Source organism: Brachypodium distachyon, chromosome 2, assembly GCF_000005505.3.
Source record: "Brachypodium distachyon strain Bd21 chromosome 2, Brachypodium_distachyon_v3.0, whole genome shotgun sequence".
NCBI lineage: Eukaryota > Viridiplantae > Streptophyta > Magnoliopsida > Poales > Poaceae > Brachypodium > Brachypodium distachyon.
In genome coordinates this window covers 17,351,433-17,368,364 of record NC_016132.3, presented here as the reverse complement: position 1 = coordinate 17,368,364, position 16,932 = coordinate 17,351,433, and the positions used below count along the sequence as shown (strand labels likewise).

General features: G+C 43.0%; 1 long non-coding RNA gene across 1 annotated transcript; it reads right to left on the bottom strand.

Moving 5' to 3' along the window:
* Positions 1-15,667: 15,667 nt before the first annotated feature.
* Positions 15,668-16,638, bottom strand: LOC104582613. The gene is made up of 2 exons (XR_730430.3): positions 16,009-16,638; positions 15,668-15,930 (listed from the first exon to the last, which is right to left on the bottom strand). It is a non-coding gene; the product is annotated as an uncharacterized LOC104582613 (long non-coding RNA).
* Between the last annotated feature and the right edge of the window lie 294 nt (positions 16,639-16,932).

The window sequence follows — 16,932 nt, the reverse complement described above, 5'->3', positions numbered from 1 at the left end:
GGATCGAGTGTCAATTCAATGGGTCACCATTAATAAACCGATCCGAGTTGGGGGGTGGTGTTGCCGCCTTGATATATTCGTTTGGTTCCATGATTGATCTCGAAAGGAGTCAAGCGGCCGTACCTCCTCTTGTTCATGTGCTCTGTTTTTTCATGTTACTGCTCTTAGTTCAGTTTTACTTTGTGCAATGCATATGTTTCATTTTCTCTATTGCAACATGCAAGTGCTAGAATCATATTCTCATTCATGCTGCATGGAGCCTTTTATTTTTAGGCGAACCATGTTTGGAAAAACTCTTCACAATTGGGAGAGTTTGAATCTTTTGTGTAGTAGTCTCTTTATCTGACAGGAAAGTTAAGATATTTTGGAAATTGGATGCTTGAGGTAGATTTTCAGTTGGCTCGTTGTATCGGGCACTGAAAAGATCTCAGGTTCCATATCCCTTACAAGTTTATGTGGAATATCAAAGTGCCTTTATATACTAAGTTTTCTTGTTGTTAGTAAGGGTAGTTTGTTAACCAAAGATGCACTGAGCTCTAGGGGGCTGGGAGGGGGATGATCACTCTCCTTTTTGCTCCTTTTTGCTCGAGGAAGGATAGTATCAATCATCTTTTCTTCTCATTGTTTTGCTAGCTCATTTTTTTGCTGCGTGGTGTAGTGTAGTTTTTTTTTTTCTCACTCCTTTTTCTTGATTCAGGGGTTGGTCATTAAATGGCTACTGAAATTTAGCAAGCGAGAGGGAAACCTGTTGTTGATAGGAGTTGCAGCAGTTCTTTGGATTATTTGGCAAACTAGGAATAATGCTTGTTTCCATAGTATTTAGCCAAATGATCTAACAGTTGTTATGTATGTTATTTGCTCTACTTTTGTTTCTTGGGCTGGATTGCAGAGAAACACATCCCAAGATTCTCTGCGAAGTTGTTGGCGGCTGCTGTGGCAGGTCACGGTTGAAGTTTTCAGTCGAGCGCAAGGATGGGCACAAGTAACGTTTCGTCTTACAACTTGAGATGATTCAGCTTTGCAAAAACAACTGAGGTTTGGCACGAGGCTGTGGGTGGCTGTTGTAGTTCTGTAGTTTAAGTGCTGTAGGCTTTGTAGCTTTTGTTGCTGAGCAAGATTTTGAAGCTTTTGCTTGTTGGGGAAGTGCAGGGTGATCAGAAATAGTTTGATGTATCATGTTGCTTTCGTTTTGTGTTAAGCCCGAGTTATGTATAAGACACTTGGTTTCCTTTAATGAAACCGGAAGGAGAGACCTCTGTTTGTCAAAAAAAAATCTGAAATCCTAACCACTAGTGTGGTAGTTTTCTGTAATTTACTCGAGTCTCCTAAATCGCGGGAGCCAAAAATAAGTGTCATTCCAGTAAAAAAAAGAACACGATAACATCAAGGAAACAGAAGACCGGCAGAATCACTCCATATGGCATTAATTTATCAAGAACAACACTACTACACTAGTGTTCTTTGCTTGATAGCTCTCGTCGTGATGTCTACACTACTTTCTGGTCATGTCATGCAGCATGTTATCTCACAGGTAAGTTTCTTTTGTGCGTATCTATTTATATATCTGTCCACTTCTGCATGACATTTGCACGCATTTTGGATGTTGTAACAAACGCAAGTGATTTGCTTGCCCTGTATACTTATTTGGCCATGTCTGTTGTACTCGGGTGCGCGTGCAGCTCCACAAGATTGGCCAGAATATTGTTTTGTTGACCCAAGTTGCGGGATCACCTTTTGCCAGCTTGACTGCAAACAATTTGGCTATGGCATGACTAAAAGCGAATGCAGGGGTGACACTTGCTGCTTCCAGGCGAACATCCAAATGCTGCAACCTGTATTGTGAGACATGTGCTAGGAATTTGTTGCATGTAAGGGTGAACTAATAACCGTGTATTCACCTGTGAACCCATCGTTCTAGCTGAATAAAAATTCATCAACTCCGCCGGTTGATTTTATAGAACGAGACACCAAACCCAGTGATGGTTCTTGAATGAAACACTTTTCTTGTTATTGCCTAATTGCACATATACATGGGCAAACCCCGGGCCAGGCCCAGCTTCATAAAAGCCCGACGGTCAAACCTGAACCCCGAGCCCGGCCCGACCCAAAACCCTAAAAATAGGTCATTTAAGCATTAAAATAATTATGTTTTGAATAAATAAATGATTTTTTATACCTATTTTCCTAAAATACCCTTTTTGGTCATTTCGGGCTTTCGGAACGGGCTTGGGCCTGGAAAGTGAGGCTCGAGCCCAGCCCGGGACGTCGGGCTTCGGGCCGGACCACCATGTCCAGGTATAATTGCACATGAGATATCACTGTTGGAATAGATGAGCATATGTTATTTTTTGTTAATTCTCCTCCCTTGACTGAAGGGAACACATGGGATTCTTGTGGGCCCTCGGCCTCTTGACCAGCCTTCCTAGGTATGGCAAGTAGACTGGTGGTTCGAGCATCCAGATGCTGCCGTAGCTCCGTTTCAATGTGTATATTTCGAATTCACGGTATTTTTTATGTGTTTTCATAGTTTCCTGCGTGTAGGCACGGAAAAGATAACATGCTAAAATCTGGTGGATGATTTATATGTTAGCCCATTAAATTTAATTTGTGTCTCTATTAATCTCAGGTAATAAAATGAAATTGTTGTTTTGGAGGAAATCAATATATACCGGTAAAGATAACCGCTCTTGATTAATTTTGGTTCTCTCATAAAAATGATTTATTTATATTGATTTTACATAAAACACACAATTAAAACTTTGAAAAAATGGGTACGTCTTTGATGTGCCAGTGACTAATTGAAATATCAAATTCCGGGAATAAATTAATGATGAGAGACCATATAATATATGTAATCCAAGTAAATGCAGGAAAGAATTAAATGGTAAGAATTAATGTGAAAATATCGTATAAATATACCATATAATATATGTAATCCAAGTAAATGCAGGAAAGAATTAAATGGTAAGAATTGATGTGAAAATATCGTATAAATATACCATATAATATATGTAATCCAAGTAAATGCAGGAAAGAGTAAAATGGTATGAATTAATTTCAAAATATCGTCCATGCCTATATATAAACACCAGAAGGGACGCCGACTAGAAGGACAACAATAGTTCAAAAGGCATAGGAAACCTCTTCATATTTGTTTGGTAAGTACAAACTCTCTTCGGCATGGGACTTTTGAAGAACAACCTAACACTGTGTGCTTGGTATCTCTTCTAGTGATATCTACAACTTTCTTGTCATGCGATGCATCTGCTAGGATTCAAGGTACATTCATACTTTTCATTATATATGTACATGTATGATGTCCTATATTGTGTATCTACCACTTTCTTGGTTTCCTTCTTTATTCTTTCGCTTTCCTTCGTGGCAATGTAAATAAGTTTGTTCTTTCGTCTTAATTAATGAAAACCAGTGCTACTGCATTTTCGTCAAAAAATAATATATTGTGTACAATATTCGTGTACACTTCCGGTTACATGTGTGTGGTATACTTTCTACTTTGGTCATGGCTAATGTACTCGTTATGCTTTGGTACAGATGATTGGGGCACATTTTGTGTTACTGAGCCAGAATGCAAAGGCGTGAGTGGAGTCGTTAATAGCTGCCGGTTTTACTGCAGAAATCGGAAATTTGATGAGAGTAAAAGCTACTGCAGGGACGACTCTGGTGGCAATGGTATCTGTTGCTGCTCTAAGTGAATGCCATCAAAATGATGTGTACTAGTTTGTAAGAGAAAACATCTATGCATCAACTGATCTTTGTGTACCATCGACCAGCTTGAGAAATGGATTTGTTAAAATTAAGGAGGTGATTTGCTTGCCCTGTATACTGATTTGGCCATGTCTGTTGTACTCGGGTGCGCGTGCAGCTCCACAAGATTAGCCAGAATATTGTTTTGCTAATCCAAGTTGCGGGATCACCTTTTGCCACCTCGACCGCAAACAATATGGCTATGACATGACTAAAAGCGAGCTGCTGCCATAAGTGAACATATCCAAATGTTGCAACCTGTATTGTCACGCATGTGCTAGGAATTTGTTGCAGGTAAGGGTGAATTAATAACCGTCACCTGTGAATCCGTCGTTCCAGTTAAATAAATTCATCGACTCCGCAGGTTGATTTTATATAATGTGACACCAAACCCGGTGATGGTTCTTAAATGAAATACTTTTGGAGGAAAACATTCCAGCTCGTACAGGTAACGGCTTGTACCCTCGTAACCGTCCGATCTAATCGCGATAAGAAGAATCTGCACCCGTGTGCACCTTTTGGCCAGGCGCTCCTATTCCCATCCTGCCCCTGCATTTTAGGTTGTGTTTGGTTGCAGAGCATGCTGCCCGTCCGCATTCGTTCGGCCACGCCCCCGTCCACCAGACGATCAAAAGCATCCCACCACCCTGCGCGGCCTGGCCATTGGTCCTCGCGCGCACGTCCGCTGCGGGTTACACAGCAGCAACGCTGCGAGAAAACCGGCTCGCACACGCCACATACGTGCCAACAGGACGCGTGCTCCGTCACGCGCGTGATCGTCTCTTTGCTCGACTGCCACCACGTTTCACGGAGGGTAGGTTTGTTGATCGACACGCTCCACACTCTGCCCCTCGATGCAGCATGCCTCCACCGCTACACCCATCTTGGTCACGTACATGCATCCTGCTGGCCGAAAGAGAAACGCCATTCACTGACTAGCGGAGCCCACACAATTTGGGTCCGTGGCCGTGGGGTGCATGCCGCAGAAAGGCAGCTACGAGTAGCAAACCATCGAGAAGACGGAAACTAGCAACCCGGAAGAAGCTGTTTTCTCATCGAGAAGACGGGAAACACCGACCTATGTACACAAAGGCAGCTAAACAAAGCTGACCTGCTTCCAACTATCATGCTAGCTCCGAAGAAATTGCATTTTTCGCCCCAGAGACGCCCCATGTCTCGTGCGAATTATCCACGCAAGCAGCAGTATGATGATTATAAAGACACGCACTGAAATGGTCTCCGCACTCAAATTTGGAACTACTAATCACGTTTGAGCAACTTGCCATTGATCACGGGCAAAAATGCCACACCAAAAGCTCGCTAATGGGTGAATCCGTCGTTCCAGTTGAATAACGTGACACCAAACCCAGTGATGGTTCTTACATGAAATACTTTTGTCGAACGACAATGTGACGTGTTGTTATTGCCTAACTGCATGCACGTGAGATATCATCGCTGGAATAGATAAGCATAATGTTTTTTTTTGTTAATTCTCTTCCCTCTTGCATTTATACAGAGAACACATCCAGAAGACATAGAGTTGGAGGCAGATGTCTCGACTAAAGGGAGCATCTGGGCCGCTTGTGGGCTCTTGGCCTCTTGACCAGCCTTTCTAGGTAAGGCACCTAGACTGTTGGGTCGGGCGTCCAGATGCTAGTGTAGCTCCGTTTCAACGTGTATATTTCCAATTCATACTATTTTCATGTGTTTTCATAGTTTCTTGTGTGTAGGCATGGAAAAGATAATATGCTAAAATCTGGTGGATGATTTATATGTTAGCCCATTAAATTTAGTTTATGTCTCTATTAATCTTAGGTAATAAAAGGAAATTGTTGTTTTGGCAAGAAATCACAATATACCAGTAAAGATAGCTCTTGATTAATTTTGATTCTCTCATAAAGATGATTGATTTCTGTTGATTTGACATAAACCCACAATTAAAACTTTCAAAAATGGGTACGTCTTCAGTCTGTCATTGATTAATTGAAATTTCAAATTATGGGAAGAAATTAGCTTTTGTATAAGATAAGTATGCAAAAGATTCTAGCTAATTCCAACTAAGATATACCATTTAATATACGCAATCCAAGTAAATGCAGGAAAGAGTAAAATGGTAAGAATTGATGTCAAAATATCGTCCATGCCTCTATATAAACACGAGAAGGAACGTCGACTAGAAGGACAACAATAGTTCAAAAGGCATGGGAAACCTCTTCATAGTTGTTTGGTAACTACAAACTCTCCTCGACGTGGGACTTTTGAAGAAAAACCTAACAGTCCTGTGCTTGGTATCTCTTCTAGTGATATCTACCACTTTCTTGTCATGCCATGCATCAGCTAGGATCCAAGGTACATTATAACTTTCATTATATGTATATATATGATGGACATATATGTGTATCTGCCACTTTCTTGGTTTCCTTCTTTCTTCTTCCGCTTTCCTTCGTGGAAATGTAAATAAGTTTGTTCTTTCGTCTTACTTAATGGCGCTACTGCATTTTCGTCAAAAGAAATAATATATTGTGTATAATATTAGTGTACACTTTCGGTTATATACGTGTGGTATGCTTTCTACTTTGGTCATGGCTAGTGTACTCCTTATGCTTTGGTAGAGTTGACTGGGGCACATTTTGTGTTACTGAGCCAGAATGCAAAGGCGTGAGTGGAGTCGTTAATACTTGCCGGTTTTACTGCAGAAATCGGAAATTTGACGAGAGTAAAAGCACCTGCAAGAACGACAATGGTGGCATGTGTTGCTGCTCTAAGTGAATGCCATCCCAATGATGGATACTAGTTTGTAAGAGAAAACATATATGCATCAATTGATCTTTGTGTACCATCGACCAAGTTGAGAAATGGATTCATTAAAATTAAGGAATGGAAGTGTTATGTTTTTTTTTCCAAAAAGTCAACCGATCTATTAATAGTCGATCAAAGAGCCCTAAAAGTAATAAACATTAAATAAAGGTCTTATAAAAATTGAGTCCTCAAAGATCACTCGACGTTGCCGTGGGTAAACATCAGTGGCATGAAAAAAGATTAGCGTGTTGCAAAGTGAGTCATCAAGGATCACTCGTCGTTGCCGTGGCTAATTTCATTAAGGAATACAATTAGCGCAAAGCGCGCTCCCGTGTAACGCCCTCAGGATATAAGAAAAATAGCCTCTCCCCCCCCCCCCCCCCCCCCCCCCCCTCCGTATGACAAAGAAACCTGGGTCGGCTCAGCCGTCACTGCTCGTCCGCTTCAGGTCGCCGCCATTGCTGCTCGTCCTCCTCATATCACCGCCCTCCCCTATGTCTCTCCGCCTGCCCTGGGTGCTCGCACGCCGCCTCTCTCGTACGGCCGAGAAGCAGCCTTCTTGGTCAATCTCTTGGTGCTTCTGTTGAGTCATCCTCCACCGCGTGATTTACTATTCCACACATATCTTGGCATATGATTCAATTGCGTGCAAGAACAACCTGCTATTCTTGGGTTTTGCTCAAATCGAACGGTAGAAACTTTCTTTATTAAAGAAGTGATTAAGTTACAAAAGACGGATGTCAGTCATGAATTTCGTCGGTGAAATACAACAGACACACAATTAGGGTCGTAACTAAACGGCCGTCGGTGAGGAGTGTGTGTGCACGTGGCGATGGCCGCCTAGAGACGGCGGGGCAATGGAAGCCGGTGTTTTGGACGGGGAAAATGATATAAGTTCGTACTACGACACTAAACTAGCTATCTATCTACCTAAATAATAAAGGGAGGAACGCTTCCTTCGTCGTCGTCCGTCCGTGAACTTTGCAATTTGCCCCTTCAAGTTTTGATAATTCAACCCGCGGTCCAAATTATATGAGCTATTATGCATATATGCATCTCCTTCCCCAGATCTCTCCCTGACCCCAATACCGATCTGCCTCTCCTCCTCTTCCTTCCGACCTCTTGTGACCGTCGTCCCCCTCCATCTCCTCCTGTCTTCCCTCCGCCCGCCACCGGCACTTATCCCCCCTACTTCGGCGCTGCTCTGCTCTGTTGCACATGCGACTCTACGTCCCGCCACCGACGTGTCTCCCGTCTGCTCCGCTGGCGCCGCTCCCTCTTGCCGTCGGCGCTGCTCTTGTCTACCGCGCGGGCGCCGCTCCCTCCTGCCGTCGGTGCTGCTCTTCTCTGCCGCCCGGGTGCCGCTCCCTCCTGCCGTCAGCGCTGCTCCCTCCCGCACGAGGCGACCAACAGAGGAGCTGGGTGAGGGGGCGGTGGCTGTAGACCCGCGAGAGGCGTTTCCTTGGTGCACCCCATCATCGAGCAGCTGGTCCTGCACCGACCGCACGTGCCTCCTCCACTTTCCTTCTCTGTCGTTCTCCGTCTCTCCCTGTCTCTATTTTTCTCTGTTCTGTTCGTTACTGACCCATCCCCTTTCTCTTCTCTTTTGTTTATGTTGGTAATAACGGTGACTTATGTTGCTGGTCATATACGCATATCAATGTTGTATTAAATCTTGGAGAATTTTATCCATTGTCATTATATTGAGGAGGTAATCTCATTTTGGCACACAAATGTTACCACAATCCACTCATCCAGGTTAATTAGAAACCAAACAGCAACCTAGCTCATCCATGTTAGACAAGCAAACACAGAAAAGAAATATCTTTATACACGTCATCAATGGATATCTCTATCCACTTTTGCTTCACGGCAAACCAAACGCACTCTAAGTGACCGTGGCAACGCACGGACACTGTACTTGTAGAGTTTAAATTAGTTTAAGGGAGTGTCTATTTCTCAGTCGCCTAAAAAATAGTTATTTCTCAGTCAACAATCGTAGCCATTCAATCAAGATTTTCTTATCCATCGGGCCTACAATAATCTTACACGAATCTCAGTGATTGAATCAAAAGGTTGTTATTATCGATTGAGAAATAGTTATTTCTCAGTCGCCTAAGAAACAGCAAACGGTTTAAATTATTCCCTAGCTCCAATACCGGTTAAACACAATCTCCAGCTGTTCACACCATTGAATTACTCTCCTCATCCAAGTTGGTTTTCACATATGTGGCAGGTTCTGATCGAGTCAACTAATGTTTTTTCAGTCTAGAAAATTCTTTTTTTTGTGAGAAACTAAAAAATCCTATTCTCAACTTATGTTGTTAAAATTTCAGCTTCATTGGGTATGCGACTAGTAGAAAAACGACATATTGTGTTCAACGCTTAAATTTTGAATTCAAAAAGGAAATCCAAGAAATTTTTGAAAAATTTACCGATAATCATAAATGTTGTCGTTAGTCCACTGTTAAAATTTCAGCGCATATTGACTAAGGATTAAGGATAAAATATGGAAGTCAACTCGGTCAAAACATATCAGGTATGTGAAAACCATCTTTTGGCCATGTCATGCCCTTCCCTATTCGGGATTTGTTTGGCATCTCTAAAGTTTTATCTTTTTACCAGGATACTACTCTCACCTTATCTAAAAAATGTAGATGTAATTTTTGTCTACGATGATTAATAAAGAGGGGATTTTGGCTGTCAAAAAAATTTGCTACTTCTCTTATCTCCACATATTGATCTCAGCCTTTGGATCAACTCGATGGAAGGCTTATATTTGTCTATCCCTACCGTAAAATTCCTCTTAGCAATAGCCCTAAACAGAGTCCCTAATCATTTTAGTCCTCTTACACTAACAAATGGACCCTACATGTCAGTAACCCAGTTCCCCCATGCTTCTTCTCACGTCGCGCTCTCCCCCCGTGCCGCTCCTTCCCTGCGCCTCCTCCTCTGCCTTCTGCTTCCCACCATGATCCCCCCCACCCACCCACCCTACTCCAATGCGCCGCTCCTTCCCCGCCATGCCTCCTACGACTCGACAGCTCCCTCGCCGTCCATGGCCAGAGAAGCTTGTCTAGCCACGGGCGGAGCTTTTTGAAACCAAGCCAAAAAACTCTAACCATGGCCGGACTAACTCTCCTGCCATGTACATCGGCGACGGCGTCTCGGGCGGCGGTGGATTGGACCTAGCCGTCGGTCCATGCTTCAGTGCTGACGGGCAAGTTTCTCAACGAGGTGGCGTCAAAGTGGAGGACGGGCTGATGTGGAAGCGAGAGAAGGGGAGCTGAAATGGGATAGGGGTTCCCCCTCCTAGTACGGGCCATTCTGAAGACATTTTTTATCTCCACCCCCTAAATAGTGACTAGGTCGTGTTTAGAGGTCCTGCTGAAGATGCTCTAATTGTCATCTAGTTGTTTTTGTACTTGGTAACACTCACATTTAACCCGTACAAAAGCAGTCAGTTGTCCTCTATCTAATTATCGGAAAAATTATACAAAAATGAGACGGAACTGAACCCAAGTAATAAACAGGCCCAAAGTACACAAACAGAAACAAATGTCCATTTCCATTGATCCTACTTCTTGTGAACCGAAACCTGAAAAAATGTATGTCAAAAGAGATGCGTAATAGGCTGATAGTTGCAAATGAGCATGCGAATGGACACTTGGCTGAAATAATAGAAGCACTTAAGATCCACAGTTACAAAACTTGAGTTCCACAAAAATTTAAGAAGGCTTAAGGGTTGTAAAATGACATATAGAGGTCTTATAAGTAACAACTCAGGTCACAACCAATGAAAAACAGCAAAGTCTTTTGACTCTTGATAAGTTGCAAATTCTAAAATGCCAACCATATGACAAGTGAAAATATTTAATATAGTCGATCTCGTCAGGGGGCTCATGACTACCTCGAACGGGGAGAGAGATAGGTCAGGGATGGAGAAGGCCAAGAGGAAACACGCTTGGAGTGAGGAAGGAAGAAGGACGGACGGTGGAGGAGCAGGATCTTCCGGCGAGTTCTGGATCTTGGGGGATCGATGAGACAAAGCCACAACAGTCCGCCGAGCATTGGCTAGTGCGTACCAGCTGGGGCCCCTTGTGGGCCCTCGAGGCCTTACCCAAGATGCCTTCTAACACATCTAGACCATTGGGTAGGGCACATTTGCTCAGCCTTCTGGTGTAGCTTTGTTTCGTACATCTCCAATCCATGCTATTTTCCTTTTTTTTTTCATTGTTTCCGGGTAGGCATGGAAAGGAGAATAAGCTAGAATCTTCTAGCTGATTTGTTAGCCCATTAAATTTGATTGATCTTAAGGACTAAAAGGAAAGTGTTGTTTTGGAAGAAAATCGATATATTTACCTACAGAGATAATTGCTCTTAACTATTTTTTATTCTCTCGTAAAGATGATTGATTTGTTTGATATTATAGAAAACACAGAATTAAGCTTCGAAAGAAATGGACACGTTTCCAATGTGTCTCTAATTAGTTTAAATTTTTGTATAAGATAAGTATGCTATGTAAAACATTCTAGATAATTTCATCCGAGATATGCCAGTTGATGCGCTCCTTAGCTTCTTGGGGTGGCCGGATCTTTCGATGAGAAGGATAACTACGATTTGGGCAGGGTTGACTCTCACGACCCGACTACATTGTGAGAAGACGATGCGCCTTAGCAATCACTGAACCAACTCTCTGTGGTTATTGCTGGAACCGATAGTGCCATCAACCTGAACACGAAGTGCTAATCCCTGCTAGCAATCGAGAAAAGTAAGAATCACGATAAGGCAATCTAAAATTGCAAATATAGATGAAGTTCGGCAGTCTCAAGAAGCCTAGCTCACTTGGTTGGGGGAGTGAGTGTACAATCCAGACACCTGATTTCAAATCCCCACGGAAGCGAATTTAGGTTCCTATTATGCTGTTTGGTCTCCCTTACAGTTTCCTATCAAAAAAGATACTATGTAATATATGAAATTCAAGTAAATGCAGGTAAGAGTGAAAGTGAAGAATATATAAATTTAAGTAAATGCAAGAAAGAGTGAAAGGGAAGAATATATAAATTTAAGTAAATGCAGGAAAGAGTGAAAGGGAAGATTAGTTGTCGGAATCTGGTTAAATGCAGGAGAGAGTGAAAGGGAAGAATATATAAATTTAAGTAAATGCAGGAGGAGTGAAATGGAAGATTAGTTGTCGGAATCTCGTTTGTGCCTCTATATAAACACGTAAAGGGACGTCGACCTGAAAGATAACAAATAGGACCAAGACAAAGAACACAATAGGACCAAGACAGCCCACACCTCTCCACATTTGTTTGGTAACTACAAACTCTCTTCCGCATGGGACTTTCGAAGAACAACCCAACGGTCGTGTGCTTTGTGTCTCTTTTAGTGATATCTGCCATTTTCTTGTCATGTGATGCATCCGATAGGATCACAGGTATATGCATACACCTTTCATTTTATTTATCGATATATACATATGCGTCCACTTTTGCATATACACGCAGTTTGGATGTTCTAACAATCGCTAGTGATTTGCTTGTACTGTATACTAATTTGGCCATGTATGTTGTACTTGGGTGTGTGCAGCTCCAGAAGACAATTTTCCAGAATTTTGCTTTGATGATAAAGCTTGCGCAGATTCCTTATGCATCGACAACTGCAAATCTCGTGGTTATGACACAGGCGAATGCAAATTGGACGATGGTGGCGTTTGCTGCTGCCGCAAGTGAACATCAAATTGCTGCAACCTATATTATCACGACTGTGCTAGGAAGTATTTGCTTGTAAGGGTGAATTGAGAACTGTGAATTCACCCATAAACCATCGTTCGAGTCCCAGTTGAATGACACTGTCGCGTACATACTACGCAGAATTTTCACTAAATAATAAAAGTTTTTCTTTAAAACTGAGGTGTTATGATCCTCCGGTCTCTAAACGACTTGATGAGAACAAACACTCTAAACTTGAACATATCTATTCAGCCATATATTCTTTCTATATGGTGGTGGCATCCAGTAAATTTAGATTGAGTCTAAATACCGTACCGCTAGAATAGATGAACACAATGTTTTTAGTGTATTCTCCTCCCTCCGGGAAACCCCGATGCACTTATATAAAGAAGACATAAGGTTTTTGCCAGATGTCCCGACTGAAGGGAGCACCTAGGCTGCTTGGGGGCCCTCGGCGCCCTGCCCAAGGTTCCCAGGTAATGCATCTTTACCGTTGGGTGGGGCTGGCACCTAGCTTGGGGCTGAGCCTTCTGGTAGCCATGGGCAGAGCTGCTATAGAACCATGAACCTAATGAAAATAAGTAATTCTTTCACTAATCTAGTGTTAGTTCTGCTTATTAGTGAAAAATTACACTATAATCAAAGGGATTGAACCCATCTAATTCTCTAGCTTCGGCACTGCTGATAGCTTGTTTTGACGCGTATATCTCAAATCTGCAATCTTTTTCGTGTTTTCTCATTGTTTCATGCGTGTAAGCACAAAAAAGAAAATATGCTAAAATCTGGTGGCTGATTATTTGTTAGCCCATTAAATTTAAATGTTGTCAATTGATCTTAGTAACAAAAGAAAATGTGGTTTGTCATGAAATCAATATTTTAACTAGATAAATTTTCTTGACTAATTTTGATTCTGTCAGAAAGATTATTGATTTGTGCACTACTAGGATCCTAATCTTCCCCGAGGGCTGAACTACCGTCGGGTATTTATGATAACTCTCGGCTATTGCAATGACCGACAGTGCCCACTCGGCTATCTCCACTCAGCCATGTTTAGTCGGCCATTAACCTAATACCCGAGCGTACCGTAGGGCATGTGTATAGGCGACAGTGTATGTGCACCATCAGTTTATGTTATATCTGAGTATATTCTACCGTCGGTCTAGGTAATACCCGAGAGGTTTGTCATACCGTCGGTTTATGTTATTACCGAGAGGTTTGTACTACCGTCGATTTATATTATTACCGAGAGGTATGTACTGCCGTCGATTTATGTTATTACCGGGAGGTATGTACTGCCGTCAATTTATGTTATTACCAAGAGGTTTGTACTACCGTCGGTTTATGTTATTACCGAGAGGTATGTACTGCCGTCGGTCTAAGTAGTGGTGTTGATTTGACAGAAAACACAGAAGGGCATTACAATGGTTGATAAAACCGTCTTCTCTTATGTGTTTCACGTCACTTAAAAAAGACAACAACACATGTTGTACAATAAATCATCGCTTAGTGTCATATATTACAATTATTGATTAGATGAATAAAATTAATTAAATAAATGTTAAGAAAAAGATGAAATCTAGCACAATGAGAAATTTGTCTTTTCTTTGCTTTAGAAGAAATCGTCTCTTAGCTAAGAGAAGGGTGATGCCTTTTTTCATACATCTCTCTTCCACATCAACAATTATCTTACGTGGCATCATTACCCATAGTACACACCCTAATTATAAGAAATGGATACACTTTCAATGTGTCACTAAGCTTCTATCACTAAATCAGTTAAACATTTCTTTGAGTGCTTGATCATGAAAATGATGTGGACAGAAATATCTGCATTCTTCACAAACCACCTATAAATTTGTTTCAATCACTGGCCACTTATGGGTTGTGCAATAAGAAACATGATGGAACTTCGTCCATTTCATGGAATACATAGAAGTTCATGAATGATATCTTATTTTCGAGAAATAGTTGGCTAAAGCTACAAGTCCTCTGGCAAAAGCTGTTATGTCGGCAACCGTTGTGCCTGATGAAAAACATACTCCTCGATTGTTGCGTGATACGTACAGATCGATGCCAAGACAAGGGAGGCTCCCCAACTGTGTCCCCAAAGAGTCGACGAACTATCGCGGTGACACGACCGGGGACGCCTCAAGCTGCAGAACTAAAGATAACGCTTCGCACCTACAGTAGATCCTTGTTTTAGCCGCTGGTTTTCGGTGTCTGTAATGTTTTTTTATTCAGGAAACATGATAGAGACGCAAACGTGACTCGTAGTTGACGAGTACGTTACTGAAAGCACAATGCCGGTTAAGTCTTGAAATAAATTCAGGAAAATGCGAACTGCCATACCAAGTCAGAAGTTTTAAACCTAGGTGGGCTGGTTTCACCGCAAAGAACCAACCACATGAGGTATGCTCAATTTGCCTTCACTTTTTCCTGTAGTCTGATATAGTTAGGACTCGGTCTGTAATAAGCTGGAGCAATACACGCTGACGAATGTTGTTTCATTTGGTTTGAAATGGAGCGGGACGAAAAGCCTATTGATCTAAAAAAAGGATAATTTCACATTATCTTGTACTTATACCTGAGAAAACCCCGGGCCGGGCCGGGTTCGGGCCAGGCTTTATAAAAGCTCGACGGTCAAACCTGAAGCCCGAACCCGACCGAAACCCCGAAAATAGCCATTTAGGAATTAAAATAATTATTTTCGGAATAAATAAATGATTTTTTATATTTATTTTTCCTAAAAAAATACCCGTTTTAATCATTTCGGGCTTTCGGGCCGGGCTTAGGACTGGAAAGTGAGGCCCGAACCCGGCCTGGGACGTCGGGCCACCCATGCCCAGGTATACTTGTACTCCCTACGATCTATAAAAAATGTTGCCCATTTTGTATTATTAGTATGAAGTATAAAGTTTATACTAAATGAACGACATTTTTTATGAATCGGAGGGAGTAACATGTCCAAACCGGATGTTGGGTGTCCAGCATCGTATGGACCATAAGAACATCTCCAACGAGACCCCAAACGTCCTCTTTTTTCTGTTTGGGCAGCAATCGGACATGCGTCCGCCCAGTCCGGATCTCTCCTCAATTGTTTATTCTTTTTCTCTTATTTTTTTCTTTTCCTCTTCTCTGCCTCAGCCCTTTCTTTATTCTCCCAAGAGCTGCCGCCTCTGCCAATGAGCTCCGGCGAACTCTCCTGCCTCCTCCAGCCGCCGCTCCGCTCCGATACACTGCCATTGCATTCCGTGTCACCATCGCGCACATTCTTAGCCGAAAATAAGAGCCAAAATTTGTGGGCAGTTCATGGAAGTATTCTCAGCCACAAGCTCACATACGTATAGATAGATATCTTAGAAAAGAAATTCAAAGATCATCCAGCAATTAATTAATTAATTAATCAGTTGTTCCGATTCAACCAAACCGTCTCGGATTACACATTGAGATTACATGTCCATGGTTCAAAGTTACAGGGAAACAAAGTAGCAGCTCATCGGGATTAGAAGTAGCAGCAAAGCCAAATATAGAATCCGGTAGCTCTAATTTCATTGAACCAACAACATCGGATTAGTACTTGTGCTGCTACCAAAGAGCTTCCTCAATCCATCACCGAACAGCAGATAATTCGCTGCTAACAGGTAGCAAGTCAATAGGAGAAAGGATCCCACAAAAAAAAGGCAATAGGGGAAGGATGTACTGTGCAGACCTTCGTTCAGTGAGTAGAAGATCCATCCTCAAATTGTGCACTAATCCAGCCTCAGATAGATGAACTACGGCGTCATGCTAGTTCAAGATGCAGGAGTTGTCCAGTCAAGCAACCGCCGCCTTGAGAAACCAACGCGCTGGAGATTCGAAACTGGTACCTGTTGACATCGAGGCCGCTGCCTTCAAGCTCGTGCCGTCGCTGCAGCCCCCGCTCGTCCATGCCGCCGCTGCTGTCAAAGAGCCAGAAGAAGCCGACCTGTGACCACGGCGTCACGGTGTGAAGGGAGGCGCCGGATCCGGGCGGCGCCGAGCGGATCCGTGCTGCGGCGCGCCGGATCTCGCGGAGGGAGGAGATGGGGTGGCGACGTTCTCGGCCGGCGGTGGGCAGTGAAGTGCGCGGCGCCGCCGTGGACAGCAGCAGGTGCCGAGCTTCTCCGCGCGCCGTCCATGGCGGCCAGGGCGCGTGGAGACGACGGGGGCCCGACGGGGGACGGCTGGATTTGGCATCCGCTATCCATCCATGGGGGGAGCTCGGGGTTGGGGAATTGCACCGTGGAGCACAACGTGGGGAACGAAGAAAATCGAGTTCGGGAGAAGGAAGAGCTCGTGCGAGTAAAAAAAGGTGGTGGGCCATGGGCCGGACAAAGGACAAATGGACACCCCATTTCTCCCCCAAATTTAGGCAATTTTGTGGATCTGTCCGGAAAAAAACTCATTTTGTCTCTTTAGGGTAGCCCATTGGGACTTGTTTTTCGGACCGAGATGTCCGTTTGTCCTAAATAGGACATTTGGGATAGCTTTGGGGTACCTCATTGGAGATGCTCTAAACCGGATATTCGCTCCGATTGGAATGCCTTTTTCGGCCCCAAAACCGGTGTAAATTACGGAACCCACTTTTTTTTTGTCCAGCTCAGAAAACGTGCTT